At 36.6% G+C, this 20,716-nt stretch overlaps 13 non-coding genes across 13 annotated transcripts; 2 read left to right on the forward strand and 11 right to left on the reverse strand.

The window, feature by feature from the left end:
• Positions 1-757: 757 nt before the first annotated feature.
• On the reverse strand, positions 758-831 carry TRNAN-GUU (transfer RNA asparagine (anticodon GUU)). The gene has a single exon. It is a non-coding gene; the product is annotated as a tRNA-Asn (tRNA).
• Positions 832-1,925: 1,094 nt separating this feature from the next.
• On the reverse strand, positions 1,926-1,999 carry TRNAN-GUU (transfer RNA asparagine (anticodon GUU)). The gene has a single exon. It is a non-coding gene; the product is annotated as a tRNA-Asn (tRNA).
• Positions 2,000-3,092: 1,093 nt separating this feature from the next.
• TRNAN-GUU (transfer RNA asparagine (anticodon GUU)) lies at positions 3,093-3,166 on the reverse strand. Its single transcript has one exon. It is a non-coding gene; the product is annotated as a tRNA-Asn (tRNA).
• Positions 3,167-3,352: 186 nt separating this feature from the next.
• TRNAM-CAU (transfer RNA methionine (anticodon CAU)) lies at positions 3,353-3,424 on the forward strand. Its single transcript has one exon. It is a non-coding gene; the product is annotated as a tRNA-Met (tRNA).
• Positions 3,425-4,251: 827 nt separating this feature from the next.
• TRNAN-GUU (transfer RNA asparagine (anticodon GUU)) lies at positions 4,252-4,325 on the reverse strand. The gene has a single exon. It is a non-coding gene; the product is annotated as a tRNA-Asn (tRNA).
• A 1,096-nt stretch (positions 4,326-5,421) lies between these two features.
• Positions 5,422-5,495, reverse strand: TRNAN-GUU (transfer RNA asparagine (anticodon GUU)). Its single transcript has one exon. It is a non-coding gene; the product is annotated as a tRNA-Asn (tRNA).
• Positions 5,496-10,088: 4,593 nt separating this feature from the next.
• On the reverse strand, positions 10,089-10,162 carry TRNAN-GUU (transfer RNA asparagine (anticodon GUU)). Its single transcript has one exon. It is a non-coding gene; the product is annotated as a tRNA-Asn (tRNA).
• Positions 10,163-11,512: 1,350 nt separating this feature from the next.
• Positions 11,513-11,584, forward strand: TRNAM-CAU (transfer RNA methionine (anticodon CAU)). Its single transcript has one exon. It is a non-coding gene; the product is annotated as a tRNA-Met (tRNA).
• Positions 11,585-12,396: 812 nt separating this feature from the next.
• On the reverse strand, positions 12,397-12,470 carry TRNAN-GUU (transfer RNA asparagine (anticodon GUU)). Its single transcript has one exon. It is a non-coding gene; the product is annotated as a tRNA-Asn (tRNA).
• A 1,096-nt stretch (positions 12,471-13,566) lies between these two features.
• Positions 13,567-13,640, reverse strand: TRNAN-GUU (transfer RNA asparagine (anticodon GUU)). Its single transcript has one exon. It is a non-coding gene; the product is annotated as a tRNA-Asn (tRNA).
• Positions 13,641-18,233: 4,593 nt separating this feature from the next.
• Positions 18,234-18,307, reverse strand: TRNAN-GUU (transfer RNA asparagine (anticodon GUU)). The gene has a single exon. It is a non-coding gene; the product is annotated as a tRNA-Asn (tRNA).
• A 1,090-nt stretch (positions 18,308-19,397) lies between these two features.
• TRNAN-GUU (transfer RNA asparagine (anticodon GUU)) lies at positions 19,398-19,471 on the reverse strand. The gene has a single exon. It is a non-coding gene; the product is annotated as a tRNA-Asn (tRNA).
• A 1,096-nt stretch (positions 19,472-20,567) lies between these two features.
• TRNAN-GUU (transfer RNA asparagine (anticodon GUU)) lies at positions 20,568-20,641 on the reverse strand. The gene has a single exon. It is a non-coding gene; the product is annotated as a tRNA-Asn (tRNA).
• Between the last annotated feature and the right edge of the window lie 75 nt (positions 20,642-20,716).

Below are 20,716 nucleotides of genomic sequence, written 5' to 3' on the forward strand. Positions count from 1 at the left end.
CAATAACTTTTAACATTTTAATTTGTTTTAATAGTATATTGACAGCATTGTTTTCTTTCAGAAATCCACTTAATTTTCTTTACCCTATTACTGAAATGGTAATTGACAAAAACAAGCTACATTGTCACCAGAAGAGCAATGCAAAATGTACAATTGATATTTCAAAATCATCTTTCCAGCTTGAATTTCAATGATGCATTGGGGCAACGATTTTGTGAGAAACATCTTCACCCTTAAAGAAAGATTTTCTTAACTTCTTACCTGTGTGCTGATTAGATATCACCTGGTTTTCACATTAAACAGATTCCCACATGAGAAAGCAGCAAGGATGCAGTGAGGTTTATGTTTCCTGGTGTCAACCTGTATTATTTCAGTGGACATTGTAATGAGGATGCATCTTGCTGCCTTTCCAATGAAGCAAGTTTTAATCAGTAATAGGTGAAAAACCATTCCTACAAAGGTGTTAATCAGAGACTTGGCTTTGTGGACACTTTTCAGAGAGCAAATGTGTTAGCATAAAAATAAAGCCATAAAATGGAGAGCTGATTAATCACTCAATTGGATTTCTCTGCCTGCATATTTTTTTTTCTCTGCAACCCCAATGCTAAATTGTGCTTCCTGTTTTTTATAAAATGACTTAATCAAATCTGACTCTGATTGCATCAGAGAAGGCCAGGTACCTTACACCATAAAAGGTGGTTTGAAATTTTGACTTGTCTACTTAAAGATCAGCAAAATTTGATCACAAGGTCAATTACGTCCCCGGGTGGGATTGAACCACCAACCTTTCGGTTAACAGCCGAATGCGCTAACCGATTGCGCCACAGAGACAGCTTGCAAAAGCATGTACTGACAAAGGCTAAAAAGCATTCATCTAGAAAGTTTCCTAGAAAAAGGTTAAAAAGGCAATAATCTGGAGAGTTTTGCAAGATTTTTCTTCCATTGACCAACGAAGAAACACATTGGTACTTTCACATGATGAGTGAATTCTTCAGGATCTCTGACACTTACATGAGCAGCAGAGTGGCGCAGCGGAAGCGTGCTGGGCCCATAACCCAGAGGTCGGTGGATCGAAACCATCCTTTGCTATGTGCACTTATTTTTTTGTTAATTAAATTCTTCCAAAACTGGAATTGATATTTTGACTCTTTTATTTTTACTTAAAGTACAATAACTTTTAACATTTTAATTTGTTTTAATAGTATATTGACAGCATTGTTTTCTTTCAGAAATCCACTTAATTTTCTTTACCCTATTACTGAAATGGTAATTGACAAAAACAAGCTACATTGTCACCAGAAGAGCAATGCAAAATGTACAATTGATATTTCAAAATCATCTTTCCAGCTTGAATTTCAATGATGCATTGGGGCAACGATTTTGTGAGAAACATCTTCACCCTTAAAGAAAGATTTTCTTAACTTCTTACCTGTGTGCTGATTAGATATCACCTGGTTTTCACATTAAACAGATTCCCACGTGAGAAAGCAGCAAGGATGCAGTGAGGTTTATGTTTCCTGGTGTCAACCTGTATTATTTCAGTGGACATTGTAATGAGGATGCATCTTGCTGCCTTTCCAATGAAGCAAGTTTTAATCAGTAATAGGTGAAAAACCATTCCTACAAAGGTGTTAATCAGAGACTTGGCTTTGTGGACACTTTTCAGAGAGCAAATGTGTTAGCATAAAAATAAAGCCATAAAATGGAGAGCTGATTAATCACTCAATTGGATTTCTCTGCCTGCATATTTTTTTTTCTCTGCAACCCCAATGCTAAATTGTGCTTCCTGTTTTTTATAAATTGACTTAATCAAATCTGACTCTGATTGCATCAGAGAAGGCCAGGTACCTTACACCATAAAAGGTGGTTTGAAATTTTGACTTGTCTACTTAAAGATCACCAAAATTTGATCACAAGGTCAATTACGTCCCCGGGTGGGATTGAACCACCAACCTTTCGGTTAACAGCCGAATGCGCTAACCGATTGCGCCACAGAAACAGCTTGCAAAAGCATGTACTGACAAAGGCTAAAAAGCATTCATCTAGAAAGTTTCCTAGAAAAAGGTTAAAAAGGCAATAATCTGGAGAGTTTTGCAAGATTTTTCTTCCATTGACCAACGAAGAAACACATTGGTACTTTCACATGATGAGTGAGTTCTTCAGGATCTCTGACACTTACATGAGCAGCAGAGTGGCGCAGCGGAAGCGTGCTGGGCCCATAACCCAGAGGTCGGTGGATCGAAACCATCCTTTGCTATGTGCACTTATTTTTTTGTTAATTAAATTCTTCCAAAACTGGAATTGATATTTTGACTCTTTAATTTTTACTTAAAGTACAATAACTTTTAACATTTTAATTTGTTTTAATAGTATATTGACAGCATTGTTTTCTTTCAGAAATCCACTTAATTTTCTTTACCCTATTACTGAAATGGTAATTGATAAAAACAAGCTACATTGTCACCAGAAGAGCAATGCAAAATATACAATTGATATTTCAAAATCATCTTTCCATCTTGAATTTCAATGATGCATTGGGGCAACGATTTTGTGAGAAACATCTTCACCCTTAAAGAAAGATTTTCTTAACTTCTTACCTGTGTGCTGATTAGATATCACCTGGTTTTCACATTAAACAGATTCCCACTTGAGAAAGCAGCAAGGATGCAGTGAGGTTTATGTTTCCTGGTGTCAACCTGTATTATTTCAGTGGACATTGTAATGAGGATGCATCTTGCTGCCTTTCCAATGAAGCAAGTTTTAATCAGTAATAGGTGAAAAACCATTCCTACAAAGGTGTTAATCAGAGACTTGGCTTTGTGGACACTTTTCAGAGAGCAAATGTGTTAGCATAAAAATAAAGCCATAAAATGGAGAGCTGATTAATCACTCAATTGGATTTCTCTGCCTGCATATTTTTTTTTCTCTGCAACCCCATGCTAAATTGTGCTTCCTGTTTTTTATAAAATGACTTAATCAAATCTGACTCTGATTGCATCAGAGAAGGCCAGGTACCTTACACCATAAAAGGTGGTTTGAAATTTTGACTTGTCTACTTAAAGATCACCAAAATTTGATCACAAGGTCAATTACGTCCCCGGGTGGGATTGAACCACCAACCTTTCGGTTAACAGCCGAATGCGCTAACCGATTGCGCCACAGAGACAGCTTGTAAAAGCATGTACTAACAAAGGCTAAAAAGCATTCATCTAGAAAGTTTCCTAGAAAAAGGTTAAAAAGGCAATAATCTGGAGAGTTTTGCAAGATTTTTCTTCCATTGACCAACGAAGAAACACATTGGTACTTTCACATGATGAGTGAGTACTTCAGGATCTCTGGCACTTACATGAGCAGCAGAGTGGCGCAGCGGAAGCGTGCTGGGCCCATAACCCAGAGGTCGGTGGATCGAAACCATCCTCTGCTATGTGCACTTATTTTTTTGTTAATTAAATTCTTCCAAACTGGAATTGATATTTTGACTCTTTTATTTTTACTTAAAGTACAATAACTTTTAACATTTTAATTTGTTTTAATAGTATATTGACAGCATTGTTTTCTTTCAGAAATCCACTTAATTTTCTTTACCCTATTACTGAAATGGTAATTGACAAAAACAAGCTACATTGTCACCAGAAGAGCAATGCAAAATGTACAATTGATATTTCAAAATCATCTTTCCATCTTGAATTTCAATGATGCATTGGGGCAACGATTTTGTGAGAAACATCTTCACCCTTAAAGAAAGATTTTCTTAACTTTTACCTGTGTGCTGATTAGATATCACCTGGTTTTCACATTAAACAGATTCCCACTTGAGAAAGCAGCAAGGATGCAGTGAGGTTTATGTTTCCTGGTGTCAACCTGTATTATTTCAGTGGACATTGTAATGAGGATGCATCTTGCTGCCTTTCCAATGAAGCAAGTTTTAATCAGTAATAGGTGAAAAACCATTCCTACAAAGGTGTTAATCAGAGACTTGGCTTTGTGGACACTTTTCAGAGAGCAAATGTGTTAGCATAAAAATAAAGCCATAAAATGGAGAGCTGATTAATCACTCAATTGGATTTCTCTGCCTGCATAATTTTTTTTCTCTGCAACCCCATGCTAAATTGTGCTTCCTGTTTTTTATAAAATGACTTAATCAAATCTGACTGCATCAGAGAAGGCCTGGTACCCTACTCTATAAGAGGTGGTTTGAAATTTTGACTTGTCTACTTAAAGATCAGCAAAATTTGATCACAAGGTCAATTACGTCCCTGGGTGGTATTGAACCACCAGCCTTTCGGTTAACAGCCGAATGCGCTAACCGATTGCGCCACAAAGACAGCTTGCAAAAGCATGTACTGACAAAGGCTAAAAAGCATTCATCTAGAAAGTTTCCTAGAAAAAGGTTAAAAAGGCAATAATCTGGAGAGTTTTGCAAGATTTTTCTTCCACTGACCAACGAAGAAACACATTGGTACTTTCACATGATGAGTGAGTTCTTCAGGATCTCTGACACTTACATGAGCAGCAGAGTGGCGCAGCGGAAGCGTGCTGGGCCCATAACCCAGAGGTCGGTGGATCGAAACCATCCTTTGCTATGTGCACTTATTTTTTTGTTAATTAAATTCTTCCAAAACTGGAATTGATATTTTGACTCTTTTATTTTTACTTAAAGTACAATAACTTTTAACATTTTAATTTGTTTTAATAATATATTGACAGCATTGTTTTCTTTCAGAAATCCACTTAATTTTCTTTACCCTATTACTGAAATGGTAATTGACAAAAACAAGCTACATTGTCACCAGAAGAGCAATGCAAAATGTACAATTGATATTTCAAAATCATCTTTCCATCTTGAATTTCAATGATGCATTGGGGCAACGATTTTGTGAGAAACATCTTCACCCTTAAAGAAAGATTTTCTTAACTTCTTACCTGTGTGCTGATTAGATATCACCTGGTTTTCACATTAAACAGATTCCCACGTGAGAAAGCAGCAAGGATGCAGTGAGGTTTATGTTTCCTGGTGTCAACCTGTATTATTTCAGTGGACATTGTAATGAGGATGCATCTTGCTGCCTTTTCAATGAAGCAAGTTTTAATCAGTAATAGGTGAAAAACCATTCCTACAAAGGTGTTAATCAGAGACTTGGCTTTGTGGACACTTTTCAGAGAGCAAATGTGTTAGCATAAAAATAAAGCCATAAAATGGAGAGCTGATTAATCACTCAATTGGATTTCTCTGCCTGCATATTTTTTTTTTCTCTGCAACCCCAATGCTAAATTGTGCTTCCTGTTTTTTTATAAAATGACTTAATCAAATCTGACTCTGATTGCATCAGAGAAGGCCAGGTACCTTACACCATAAAAGGTGGTTTGAAATTTTGACTTGTCTACTTAAAGATCACCAAAATTTGATCACAAGGTCAATTACGTCCCCGGGTGGGATTGAACCACCAACCTTTCGGTTAACAGCCGAATGCGCTAACCGATTGCGCCACAGAGACAGCTTGCAAAAGCATGTACTGACAAAGGCTAAAAAGCATTCATCTAGAAAGTTTCCTAGAAAAAGGTTAAAAAGGCAATAATCTGGAGAGTTTTGCAAGATTTTTCTTCCATTGACCAACGAAGAAACACATTGGTACTTTCACATGATGAGTGAGTACTTCAGGATCTCTGACACTTACATGAGCAGCAGAGTGGCGCAGCGGAAGCGTGCTGGGCCCATAACCCAGAGGTCGGTGGATCGAAACCATCCTTTGCTATGTGCACTTATTTTTTTGTTAATTAAATTCTTCCAAAACTGGAATTGATATTTTGACTCTTTTATTTTTACTTAAAGTACAATAACTTTTAACATTTTAATTTGTTTTAATAGTATATTGACAGCATTGTTTTCTTTCAGAAATCCACTTAATTTTCTTTACCCTATTACTGAAATGGTAATTGACAAAAACAAGCTACATTGTCACCAGAAGAGCAATGCAAAATGTACAATTGATATTTCAAAATCATCTTTCCATCTTGAATTTCAATGATGCATTGGGGCAACAATTTTGTGAGAAACATCTTCACCCTTAAAGAAAGATTTTCTTAACTTCTTACCTGTGTGCTGATTAGATATCACCTGGTTTTCACATTAAACAGATTCCCACTTGAGAAAGCAGCAAGGATGCAGTGAGGTTTATGTTTCCTGGTGTCAACCTGTATTATTTCAGTGGACATTGTAATGAGGATGCATCTTGCTGCCTTTCCAATGAAGCAAGTTTTAATCAGTAATAGGTGAAAAACCATTCCTACAAAGGTGTTAATCAGAGACTTGGCTTTGTGGACACTTTTCAGAGAGCAAATGTGTTAGCATAAAAATAAAGCCATAAAATGGAGAGCTGATTAATCACTCAATTGGATTTCTCTGCCTGCATAATTTTTTTTCTCTGCAACCCCATGCTAAATTGTGCTTCCTGTTTTTTATAAAATGACTTAATCAAATCTGACTCTGATTGCATCAGAGAAGGCCAGGTACCCTACACTATAAGAGGTGGTTTGAAATGTTGACTTGTCTACTTAAAGATCAGCAAAATTTGATCACAAGGTCAATTACGTCCCTGGGTGGTATTGAACCACCAAACTTTCGGTTAACAGCCGAATGCGCTAACCGATTGCACCACAGAGACAACTTGCAAAAGCATGTACTAACAAAGGCTAAAAAGCATTCATCTAGAAAGTTTCCTAGAAAAAGGTTAAAAAGGCAATAATCTGGAGAGTTTTGCAAGATTTTTCTTCCATTGACCAACGAAGAAACACATTGGTACTTTCACATGATGAGTGAGTACTTCAGGATCTCTGGCACTTACATGAGCAACAGAGTGGCGCAGCGGAAGCGTGCTGGGCCCATAACCCAGAGGTCGGTGGATCGAAACCATCCTCTGCTATGTGCACTTATTTTTTTGTTAATTAAATTCTTCCAAAACTGGAATTGATATTTTGACTCTTTTATTTTTACTTAAAGTACAATAACTTTTAACATTTTAATTTGTTTTAATAGTATATTGACAGCATTGTTTTCTTTCAGAAATCCACTTAATTTTCTTTACCCTATTACTGAAATGGTAATTGACAAAAACAAGCTACATTGTCACCAGAAGAGCAATGCAAAATGTACAATTGATATTTCAAAATCATCTTTCCATCTTGAATTTCAATGATGCATTGGGGCAACGATTTTGTGAGAAACATCTTCACCCTTAAAGAAAGATTTTCTTAACTTCTTACCTGTGTGCTGATTAGATATCACCTGGTTTTCACATTAAACAGATTCCCACGTGAGAAAGCAGCAAGGATGCAGTGAGGTTTATGTTTCCTGGTGTCAACCTGTATTATTTCAGTGGACATTGTAATGAGGATGCATCTTGCTGCCTTTCCAATGAAGCAAGTTTTAATCAGTAATAGGTGAAAAACCATTCCTACAAAGGTGTTAATCAGAGACTTGGCTTTGTGGACACTTTTCAGAGAGCAAATGTGTTAGCATAAAAATAAAGCCATAAAATGGAGAGCTGATTAATCACTCAACTGGATTTCTCTGCCTGCATATTTTTTTTTCTCTGCAACCCCAATGCTAAATTGTGCTTCCTGTTTTTTATAAAATGACTTAATCAAATATGACTCTGATTGCATCAGAGAAGGCCAGGTACCTTACACCATAAAAGGTGGTTTGAAATTTTGACTTGTCTACTTAAAGATCAGCAAAATTTGATCACAAGGTCAATTACATCCCTGGGTGGGATTGAACCACCAAGCTTTCGGTTAACACCCGAATGCGCTAACCGATTGCGCCACAGAGACAGCTTGCAAAAGCATGTACTGACAAAGGCTAAAAAGCATTCATCTAGAAAGTTTCCTAGAAAAAGGTTAAAAAGGCAATAATCTGGAGAGTTTTGCAAGATTTTTCTTCCATTGACCAACGAAGAAACACATTGGTACTTTCACATGATGAGTGAGTACTTCAGGATCTCTAACACTTACATGAGCAGCAGAGTGGCGCAACGGAAGCGTGCTGGGCACATAACCCAGAGGTTGGTGGATCGAAACCATCCTCTGCTATGTGCACTTATTTTTTTTGTTAATTAAATTCTTCCAAAACTGGAATTGATATTTTGACTCTTTTATTTTTACTTAAAGTACAATAACTTTTAACATTTTAATTTGTTTTAGTGTATTGACAGCATTGTTTTCTTTCAGAAATCCACTTAATTTTCTTTACCCTTTTACTGAAATGGTAATTGACAAAAACAAGCTACATTGTCACCAGAAGAGCAATGCAAAATGTACAATTGATATTTCAAAATCATCTTTCCAGCTTGAATTTCAATGATGCATTGGGGCAACGATTTTGTGAGAAACATCTTCACCCTTAAAGAAAGATTTTCTTAACTTCTTACCTGTGTGCTGATTAGATATCACCTGGTTTTCACATTAAACAGATTCCCACTTGAGAAAGCAGCAAGGATGCAGTGAGGTTTATGTTTCCTGGTGTCAACCTGTATTATTTCAATGGACATTGTAATGAGGATGCATCTTGCTGCCTTTCCAATGAAGCAAGTTTTAATCAGTAATAGGTGAAAAACCATTCCTACAAAGGTGTTAATCAGAGACTTGGCTTTGTGGACACTTTTCAGAGAGCAAATGTGTTAGCATAAAAATAAAGCCATAAAATGGAGAGCTGATTAATCACTCAATTGGATTTCTCTGCCTGCATAATTTTTTTTCTCTGCAACCCCATGCTAAATTGTGCTTCCTGTTTTTTATAAAATGACTTAATCAAATCTGACTCTGATTGCATCAGAGAAGGCCAGGTACCCTACACTATAAGAGGTGGTTTGAAATTTTGACTTGTCTACTTAAAGATCACCAAAATTTGATCACAAGGTCAATTACGTCCCTGGGTGGTATTGAACCACCAGCCTTTCGGTTAACAGCCAAATGCTCTAACCGATTGCACCACAGAGACAACTTGCAAAAGCATGTACTAACAAAGGCTAAAAAGCATTCATCTAGAAAGTTTCCTAGAAAAAGGTTAAAAAGGCAATAATCTGGAGAGTTTTGCAAGATTTTTCTTCCATTGACCAACGAAGAAACACATTGGTACTTTCACATGATGAGTGAGTACTTCAGGATCTCTGGCACTTACATGAGCAGCAGAGTGGCGCAGCGGAAGCGTGCTGGGCCCATAACCCTGAGGTCGGTGGATCGAAACCATCCTCTGCTATGTGCACTTATTTTTTTGTTAATTAAATTCTTCCAAAACTGGAATTGATATTTTGACTCTTTTATTTTTACTTAAAGTACAATAACTTTTAACATTTTAATTTGTTTTAATAGTATATTGACAGCATTGTTTTCTTTCAGAAATCCACTTAATTTTCTTTACCCTATTACTGAAATGGTAATTGACAAAAACAAGCTACATTGTCACCAGAAGAGCAATGCAAAATGTACAATTGATATTTCAAAATCATCTTTCCAGCTTGAATTTCAATGATGCATTGGGGCAACGATTTTGTGAGAAACATCTTCACCCTTAAAGAAAGATTTTCTTAACTTCTTACCTGTGTGCTGATTAGATATCACCTGGTTTTCACATTAAACAGATTCCCACTTGAGAAAGCAGCAAGATGCAGTGAGGTTTATGTTTCCTGGTGTCAACCTGTATTATTTCAGTGGACATTGTAATGAGGATGCATCTTGCTGCCTTTCCAATGAAGCAAGTTTTAATCAGTAATAGGTGAAAAACCATTCCTACAAAGGTGTTAATCAGAGACTTGGCTTTGTGGACACTTTTCAGAGAGCAAATGTGTTAGCATAAAAATAAAGCCATAAAATGGAGAGCTGATTAATCACTCAATTGGATTTCTCTGCCTGCATAATTTTTTTTCTCTGCAACCCCAATGCTAAATTGTGCTTCCTGTTTTTTATAAAATGACTTAATCAAATATGACTCTGATTGCATCAGAGAAGGCCAGGTACCCTACACCATAAAAGGTGGTTTGAAATTTTGACTTGTCTACTTAAAGATCACCAAAATTTGATCACAAGGTCAATTACGTCCCTGGGTGGGATTGAACCACTAACCTTTCGGTTAACAGCCGAATGCGCTAACCGATTGCGCCACAGAGACAGCTTGCAAAAGCATGTACTGACAAAGGCTAAAAAGCATTCATCTAGAAAGTTTCCTAGAAAAAGGTTAAAAAGGCAATAATCTGGAGAGTTTTGCAAGATTTTTCTTCCATTGACCAACGAAGAAACACATTGGTACTTTCACATGATGAGTGAGTACTTCAGGATCTCTGACACTTACATGAGCAGCAGAGTGGCGCAACGGAAGCGTGCTGGGCACATAACCCAGAGGTTGGTGGATCGAAACCATCCTCTGCTATGTGCACTTATTTTTTTGTTAATTAAATTCTTCCAAAACTGGAATTGATATTTTGACTCTTTTATTTTTACTTAAAGTACAATAACTTTTAACATTTTAATTTGTTTTAGTGTATTGACAGCATTGTTTTCTTTCAGAAATCCACTTAATTTTCTTTACCCTATTACTGAAATGGTAATTGACAAAAACAAGCTACATTGTCACCAGAAGAGCAATGCAAAATGTACAATTGATATTTCAAAATCATCTTTCCAGCTTGAATTTCAATGATGCATTGGGGCAACGATTTTGTGAGAAACATCTTCACCCTTAAAGAAAGATTTTCTTAACTTCTTACCTGTGTGCTGATTAGATATCACCTGGTTTTCACATTAAACAGATTCCCACTTGAGAAAGCAGCAAGGATGCAGTGAGGTTTATGTTTCCTGGTGTCAACCTGTATTATTTCAATGGACATTGTAATGAGGATGCATCTTGCTGCCTTTCCAATGAAGCAAGTTTTAATCAGTAATAGGTGAAAAACCATTCCTACAAAGGTGTTAATCAGAGACTTGGCTTTGTGGACACTTTTCAGAGAGCAAATGTGTTAGCATAAAAATAAAGCCATAAAATGGAGAGCTGATTAATCACTCAATTGGATTTCTCTGCCTGCATAATTTTTTTTCTCTGCAACCCCATGCTAAATTGTGCTTCCTGTTTTTTATAAAATGACTTAATCAAATCTGACTCTGATTGCATCAGAGAAGGCCAGGTACCCTACACTATAAGAGGTGGTTTGAAATTTTGACTTGTCTACTTAAAGATCACCAAAATTTGATCACAAGGTCAATTACGTCCCTGGGTGGTATTGAACCACCAGCCTTTCGGTTAACAGCCAAATGCTCTAACCGATTGCACCACAGAGACAACTTGCAAAAGCATGTACTAACAAAGGCTAAAAAGCATTCATCTAGAAAGTTTCCTAGAAAAAGGTTAAAAAGGCAATAATCTGGAGAGTTTTGCAAGATTTTTCTTCCATTGACCAACGAAGAAACACATTGGTACTTTCACATGATGAGTGAGTTCTTCAGGATCTCTGACACTTACATGAGCAGCAGAGTGGCGCAGTGGAAGCGTGCTGGGCCCATAACCCAGAGGTCGGTGGATCGAAACCATCCTTTGCTATGTTAATTAAATTCTTCCAAAACTGGAATTGATATTTTGACTCTTTTATTTTTACTTAAAGTACAATAACTTTTAACATTTTAATTTGTTTTAATAGTATATTGACAGCATTGTTTTCTTTCAGAAATCCACTTAATTTTCTTTACCCTATTACTGAAATGGTAATTGACAAAAACAAGCTACATTGTCACCAGAAGAGCAATGCAAAATGTACAATTGATATTTCAAAATCATCTTTCCATCTTGAATTTCAATGATGCATTGGGGCAACGATTTTGTGAGAAACATCTTCACCCTTAAAGAAAGATTTTCTTAACTTTTACCTGTGTGCTGATTAGATATCACCTGGTTTTCACATTAAACAGATTCCCACTTGAGAAAGCAGCAAGGATGCAGTGAGGTTTATGTTTCCTGGTGTCAACCTGTATTATTTCAGTGGACATTGTAATGAGGATGCATCTTGCTGCCTTTCCAATGAAGCAAGTTTTAATCAGTAATAGGTGAAAAACCATTCCTACAAAGGTGTTAATCAGAGACTTGGCTTTGTGGACACTTTTCAGAGAGCAAATGTGTTAGCATAAAAATAAAGCCATAAAATGGAGAGCTGATTAATCACTCAATTGGATTTCTCTGCCTGCATAATTTTTTTTCTCTGCAACCCCATGCTAAATTGTGCTTCCTGTTTTTTATAAAATGACTTAATCAAATCTGACTGCATCAGAGAAGGCCTGGTACCCTACTCTATAAGAGGTGGTTTGAAATTTTGACTTGTCTACTTAAAGATCAGCAAAATTTGATCACAAGGTCAATTACGTCCCTGGGTGGTATTGAACCACCAGCCTTTCGGTTAACAGCCGAATGCGCTAACCGATTGCGCCACAAAGACAGCTTGCAAAAGCATGTACTGACAAAGGCTAAAAAGCATTCATCTAGAAAGTTTCCTAGAAAAAGGTTAAAAAGGCAATAATCTGGAGAGTTTTGCAAGATTTTTCTTCCACTGACCAACGAAGAAACACATTGGTACTTTCACATGATGAGTGAGTTCTTCAGGATCTCTGACACTTACATGAGCAGCAGAGTGGCGCAGCGGAAGCGTGCTGGGCCCATAACCCAGAGGTCGGTGGATCGAAACCATCCTTTGCTATGTGCACTTATTTTTTTGTTAATTAAATTCTTCCAAAACTGGAATTGATATTTTGACTCTTTTATTTTTACTTAAAGTACAATAACTTTTAACATTTTAATTTGTTTTAATAATATATTGACAGCATTGTTTTCTTTCAGAAATCCACTTAATTTTCTTTACCCTATTACTGAAATGGTAATTGACAAAAACAAGCTACATTGTCACCAGAAGAGCAATGCAAAATGTACAATTGATATTTCAAAATCATCTTTCCATCTTGAATTTCAATGATGCATTGGGGCAACGATTTTGTGAGAAACATCTTCACCCTTAAAGAAAGATTTTCTTAACTTCTTACCTGTGTGCTGATTAGATATCACCTGGTTTTCACATTAAACAGATTCCCACGTGAGAAAGCAGCAAGGATGCAGTGAGGTTTATGTTTCCTGGTGTCAACCTGTATTATTTCAGTGGACATTGTAATGAGGATGCATCTTGCTGCCTTTTCAATGAAGCAAGTTTTAATCAGTAATAGGTGAAAAACCATTCCTACAAAGGTGTTAATCAGAGACTTGGCTTTGTGGACACTTTTCAGAGAGCAAATGTGTTAGCATAAAAATAAAGCCATAAAATGGAGAGCTGATTAATCACTCAATTGGATTTCTCTGCCTGCATATTTTTTTTTTCTCTGCAACCCCAATGCTAAATTGTGCTTCCTGTTTTTTTATAAAATGACTTAATCAAATCTGACTCTGATTGCATCAGAGAAGGCCAGGTACCTTACACCATAAAAGGTGGTTTGAAATTTTGACTTGTCTACTTAAAGATCACCAAAATTTGATCACAAGGTCAATTACGTCCCCGGGTGGGATTGAACCACCAACCTTTCGGTTAACAGCCGAATGCGCTAACCGATTGCGCCACAGAGACAGCTTGCAAAAGCATGTACTGACAAAGGCTAAAAAGCATTCATCTAGAAAGTTTCCTAGAAAAAGGTTAAAAAGGCAATAATCTGGAGAGTTTTGCAAGATTTTTCTTCCATTGACCAACGAAGAAACACATTGGTACTTTCACATGATGAGTGAGTACTTCAGGATCTCTGACACTTACATGAGCAGCAGAGTGGCGCAGCGGAAGCGTGCTGGGCCCATAACCCAGAGGTCGGTGGATCGAAACCATCCTTTGCTATGTGCACTTATTTTTTTGTTAATTAAATTCTTCCAAAACTGGAATTGATATTTTGACTCTTTTATTTTTACTTAAAGTACAATAACTTTTAACATTTTAATTTGTTTTAATAGTATATTGACAGCATTGTTTTCTTTCAGAAATCCACTTAATTTTCTTTACCCTATTACTGAAATGGTAATTGACAAAAACAAGCTACATTGTCACCAGAAGAGCAATGCAAAATGTACAATTGATATTTCAAAATCATCTTTCCATCTTGAATTTCAATGATGCATTGGGGCAACAATTTTGTGAGAAACATCTTCACCCTTAAAGAAAGATTTTCTTAACTTCTTACCTGTGTGCTGATTAGATATCACCTGGTTTTCACATTAAACAGATTCCCACTTGAGAAAGCAGCAAGGATGCAGTGAGGTTTATGTTTCCTGGTGTCAACCTGTATTATTTCAGTGGACATTGTAATGAGGATGCATCTTGCTGCCTTTCCAATGAAGCAAGTTTTAATCAGTAATAGGTGAAAAACCATTCCTACAAAGGTGTTAATCAGAGACTTGGCTTTGTGGACACTTTTCAGAGAGCAAATGTGTTAGCATAAAAATAAAGCCATAAAATGGAGAGCTGATTAATCACTCAATTGGATTTCTCTGCCTGCATAATTTTTTTTCTCTGCAACCCCATGCTAAATTGTGCTTCCTGTTTTTTATAAAATGACTTAATCAAATCTGACTCTGATTGCATCAGAGAAGGCCAGGTACCCTACACTATAAGAGGTGGTTTGAAATGTTGACTTGTCTACTTAAAGATCAGCAAAATTTGATCACAAGGTCAATTACGTCCCTGGGTGGTATTGAACCACCAAACTTTCGGTTAACAGCCGAATGCGCTAACCGATTGCACCACAGAGACAACTTGCAAAAGCATGTACTAACAAAGGCTAAAAAGCATTCATCTAGAAAGTTTCCTAGAAAAAGGTTAAAAAGGCAATAATCTGGAGAGTTTTGCAAGATTTTTCTTCCATTGACCAACGAAGAAACACATTGGTACTTTCACATGATGAGTGAGTACTTCAGGATCTCTGGCACTTACATGAGCAACAGAGTGGCGCAGCGGAAGCGTGCTGGGCCCATAACCCAGAGGTCGGTGGATCGAAACCATCCTCTGCTATGTGCACTTATTTTTTTGTTAATTAAATTCTTCCAAAACTGGAATTGATATTTTGACTCTTTTATTTTTACTTAAAGTACAATAACTTTTAACATTTTAATTTGTTTTAATAGTATATTGACAGCATTGTTTTCTTTCAGAAATCCACTTAATTTTCTTTACCCTATTACTGAAATGGTAATTGACAAAAACAAGCTACATTGTCACCAGAAGAGCAATGCAAAATGTACAATTGATATTTCAAAATCATCTTTCCATCTTGAATTTCAATGATGCATTGGGGCAACGATTTTGTGAGAAACATCTTCACCCTTAAAGAAAGATTTTCTTAACTTCTTACCTGTGTGCTGATTAGATATCACCTGGTTTTCACATTAAACAGATTCCCACGTGAGAAAGCAGCAAGGATGCAGTGAGGTTTATGTTTCCTGGTGTCAACCTGTATTATTTCAGTGGACATTGTAATGAGGATGCATCTTGCTGCCTTTCCAATGAAGCAAGTTTTAATCAGTAATAGGTGAAAAACCATTCCTACAAAGGTGTTAATCAGAGACTTGGCTTTGTGGACACTTTTCAGAGAGCAAATGTGTTAGCATAAAAATAAAGCCATAAAATGGAGAGCTGATTAATCACTCAACTGGATTTCTCTGCCTGCATATTTTTTTTTCTCTGCAACCCCAATGCTAAATTGTGCTTCCTGTTTTTTATAAAATGACTTAATCAAATATGACTCTGATTGCATCAGAGAAGGCCAGGTACCTTACACCATAAAAGGTGGTTTGAAATTTTGACTTGTCTACTTAAAGATCAGCAAAATTTGATCACAAGGTCAATTACATCCCTGGGTGGGATTGAACCACCAAGCTTTCGGTTAACACCCGAATGCGCTAACCGATTGCGCCACAGAGACAGCTTGCAAAAGCATGTACTGACAAAGGCTAAAAAGCATTCATCTAGAAAGTTTCCTAGAAAAAGGTTAAAAAGGCAATAATCTGGAGAGTTTTGCAAGATTTTTCTTCCATTGACCAACGAAGAAACACATTGGTACTTTCACATGATGAGTGAGTACTTCAGGATCTCTGACACTTACATGAGCAGCAGAGTGGCGCAACGGAAGCGTGCTGGGCACATAACCCAGAGGTTGGTGGATCGAAACCATCCTCTGCTATGTGCACTTATTTTTTTTGTTAATTAAATTCTTCCAAAACTGGAATTGATATTTTGACTCTTTTATTTTTACTTAAAGTACAATAACTTTTAACATTTTAATTTGTTTTAGTGTATTGACAGCATTGTTTTCTTTCAGAAATCCACTTAATTTTCTTTACCCTTTTACTGAAATGGTAATTGACAAAAACAAGCTACATTGTCACCAGAAGAGCAATGCAAAATGTACAATTGATATTTCAAAATCATCTTTCCAGCTTGAATTTCAATGATGCATTGGGGCAACGATTTTGTGAGAAACATCTTCACCCTTAAAGAAAGATTTTCTTAACTTCTTACCTGTGTGCTGATTAGATATCACCTGGTTTTCACATTAAACAGATTCCCACTTGAGAAAGCAGCAAGGATGCAGTGAGGTTTATGTTTCCTGGTGTCAACCTGTATTATTTCAATGGACATTGTAATGAGGATGCATCTTGCTGCCTTTCCAATGAAGCAAGTTTTAATCAGTAATAGGTGAAAAACCATTCCTACAAAGGTGTTAATCAGAGACTTGGCTTTGTGGACACTTTTCAGAGAGCAAATGTGTTAGCATAAAAATAAAGCCATAAAATGGAGAGCTGATTAATCACTCAATTGGATTTCTCTGCCTGCATAATTTTTTTTCTCTGCAACCCCATGCTAAATTGTGCTTCCTGTTTTTTATAAAATGACTTAATCAAATCTGACTCTGATTGCATCAGAGAAGGCCAGGTACCCTACACTATAAGAGGTGGTTTGAAATTTTGACTTGTCTACTTAAAGATCACCAAAATTTGATCACAAGGTCAATTACGTCCCTGGGTGGTATTGAACCACCAGCCTTTCGGTTAACAGCCAAATGCTCTAACCGATTGCACCACAGAGACAACTTGCAAAAGCATGTACTGACAAAGGCTAAAAAGCATTCATCTAGAAAGTTTCCTAGAAAAAGGTTAAAAAGGCAATAATCTGGAGAGTTTTGCAAGATTTTTCTTCCATTGACCAACGAAGAAACACATTGGTACTTTCACATGATGAGTGAGTACTTCAGGATCTCTGGCACTTACATGAGCAGCAGAGTGGCGCAGCGGAAGCGTGCTGGGCCCATAACCCTGAGGTCGGTGGATCGAAACCATCCTCTGCTATGTGCACTTATTTTTTTGTTAATTAAATTCTTCCAAAACTGGAATTGATATTTTGACTCTTTTATTTTTACTTAAAGTACAATAACTTTTAACATTTTAATTTGTTTTAATAGTATATTGACAGCATTGTTTTCTTTCAGAAATCCACTTAATTTTCTTTACCCTATTACTGAAATGGTAATTGACAAAAACAAGCTACATTGTCACCAGAAGAGCAATGCAAAATGTACAATTGATATTTCAAAATCATCTTTCCAGCTTGAATTTCAATGATGCATTGGGGCAACGATTTTGTGAGAAACATATTCACCCTTAAAGAAAGATTTTCTTAACTTCTTACCTGTGTGCTGATTAGATATCACCTGGTTTTCACATTAAACAGATTCCCACTTGAGAAAGCAGCAAGATGCAGTGAGGTTTATGTTTCCTGGTGTCAACCTGTATTATTTCAGTGGACATTGTAATGAGGATGCATCTTGCTGCCTTTCCAATGAAGCAAGTTTTAATCAGTAATAGGTGAAAAACCATTCCTACAAAGGTGTTAATCAGAGACTTGGCTTTGTGGACACTTTTCAGAGAGCAAATGTGTTAGCATAAAAATAAAGCCATAAAATGGAGAGCTGATTAATCACTCAATTGGATTTCTCTGCCTGCATAATTTTTTTTCTCTGCAACCCCAATGCTAAATTGTGCTTCCTGTTTTTTATAAAATGACTTAATCAAATATGACTCTGATTGCATCAGAGAAGGCCAGGTACCCTACACCATAAAAGGTGGTTTGAAATTTTGACTTGTCTACTTAAAGATCACCAAAATTTGATCACAAGGTCAATTACGTCCCTGGGTGGGATTGAACCACTAACCTTTCGGTTAACAGCCGAATGCGCTAACCGATTGCGCCACAGAGACAGCTTGCAAAAGCATGTACTGACAAAGGCTAAAAAGCATTCATCTAGAAAGTTTCCTAGAAAAAGGTTAAAAAGGCAATAATCTGGAGAGTTTTGCAAGATTTTTCTTCCATTGACCAACGAAGAAACACATTGGTACTTTCACATGATGAGTGAGTACTTCAGGATCTCTGACACTTACATGAGCAGCAGAGTGGCGCAACGGAAGCGTGCTGGGCACATAACCCAGAGGTTGGTGGATCGAAACCATCCTCTGCTATGTGCACTTATTTTTTTGTTAATTAAATTCTTCCAAAACTGGAATTGATATTTTGACTCTTTTATTTTTACTTAAAGTACAATAACTTTTAACATTTTAATTTGTTTTAGTGTATTGACAGCATTGTTTTCTTTCAGAAATCCACTTAATTTTCTTTACCCTATTACTGAAATGGTAATTGACAAAAACAAGCTACATTGTCACCAGAAGAGCAATGCAAAATGTACAATTGATATTTCAAAATCATCTTTCCAGCTTGAATTTCAATGATGCATTGGGGCAACGATTTTGTGAGAAACATCTTCACCCTTAAAGAAAGATTTTCTTAACTTCTTACCTGTGTGCTGATTAGATATCACCTGGTTTTCACATTAAACAGATTCCCACTTGAGAAAGCAGCAAGGATGCAGTGAGGTTTATGTTTCCTGGTGTCAACCTGTATTATTTCAATGGACATTGTAATGAGGATGCATCTTGCTGCCTTTCCAATGAAGCAAGTTTTAATCAGTAATAGGTGAAAAACCATTCCTACAAAGGTGTTAATCAGAGACTTGGCTTTGTGGACACTTTTCAGAGAGCAAATGTGTTAGCATAAAAATAAAGCCATAAAATGGAGAGCTGATTAATCACTCAATTGGATTTCTCTGCCTGCATAATTTTTTTTCTCTGCAACCCCATGCTAAATTGTGCTTCCTGTTTTTTATAAAATGACTTAATCAAATCTGACTCTGATTGCATCAGAGAAGGCCAGGTACCCTACACTATAAGAGGTGGTTTGAAATTTTGACTTGTCTACTTAAAGATCACCAAAATTTGATCACAAGGTCAATTACGTCCCTGGGTGGTATTGAACCACCAGCCTTTCGGTTAACAGCCGAATGCGCTAACCGATTGCGCCACAAAGACAGCTTGCAAAAGCATGTACTGACAAAGGCTAAAAAGCATTCATCTAGAAAGTTTCCTAGAAAAAGGTTAAAAAGGCAATAATCTGGAGAGTTTTGCAAGATTTTTCTTCCACTGACCAACGAAGAAACACATTGGTACTTTCACATGATGAGTGAGTTCTTCAGGATCTCTGACACTTACATGAGCAGCAGAGTGGCGCAGCGGAAGCGTGCTGGGCCCATAACCCAGAGGTCGGTGGATCGAAACCATCCTTTGCTATGTGCACTTATTTTTTTGTTAATTAAATTCTTCCAAAACTGGAATTGATATTTTGACTCTTTTATTTTTACTTAAAGTACAATAACTTTTAACATTTTAATTTGTTTTAATAATATATTGACAGCATTGTTTTCTTTCAGAAATCCACTTAATTTTCTTTACCCTATTACTGAAATGGTAATTGACAAAAACAAGCTACATTGTCACCAGAAGAGCAATGCAAAATGTACAATTGATATTTCAAAATCATCTTTCCATCTTGAATTTCAATGATGCATTGGGGCAACGATTTTGTGAGAAACATCTTCACCCTTAAAGAAAGATTTTCTTAACTTCTTACCTGTGTGCTGATTAGATATCACCTGGTTTTCACATTAAACAGATTCCCACGTGAGAAAGCAGCAAGGATGCAGTGAGGTTTATGTTTCCTGGTGTCAACCTGTATTATTTCAGTGGACATTGTAATGAGGATGCATCTTGCTGCCTTTTCAATGAAGCAAGTTTTAATCAGTAATAGGTGAAAAACCATTCCTACAAAGGTGTTAATCAGAGACTTGGCTTTGTGGACACTTTTCAGAGAGCAAATGTGTTAGCATAAAAATAAAGCCATAAAATGGAGAGCTGATTAATCACTCAATTGGATTTCTCTGCCTGCATATTTTTTTTTTCTCTGCAACCCCAATGCTAAATTGTGCTTCCTGTTTTTTTATAAAATGACTTAATCAAATCTGACTCTGATTGCATCAGAGAAGGCCAGGTACCTTACACCATAAAAGGTGGTTTGAAATTTTGACTTGTCTACTTAAAGATCACCAAAATTTGATCACAAGGTCAATTACGTCCCCGGGTGGGATTGAACCACCAACCTTTCGGTTAACAGCCGAATGCGCTAACCGATTGCGCCACAGAGACAGCTTGCAAAAGCATGTACTGACAAAGGCTAAAAAGCATTCATCTAGAAAGTTTCCTAGAAAAAGGTTAAAAAGG

This window comes from Pseudophryne corroboree, chromosome 4, assembly GCF_028390025.1.
Source record: "Pseudophryne corroboree isolate aPseCor3 chromosome 4, aPseCor3.hap2, whole genome shotgun sequence".
Taxonomy (NCBI): Eukaryota; Metazoa; Chordata; class Amphibia; order Anura; family Myobatrachidae; genus Pseudophryne; species Pseudophryne corroboree.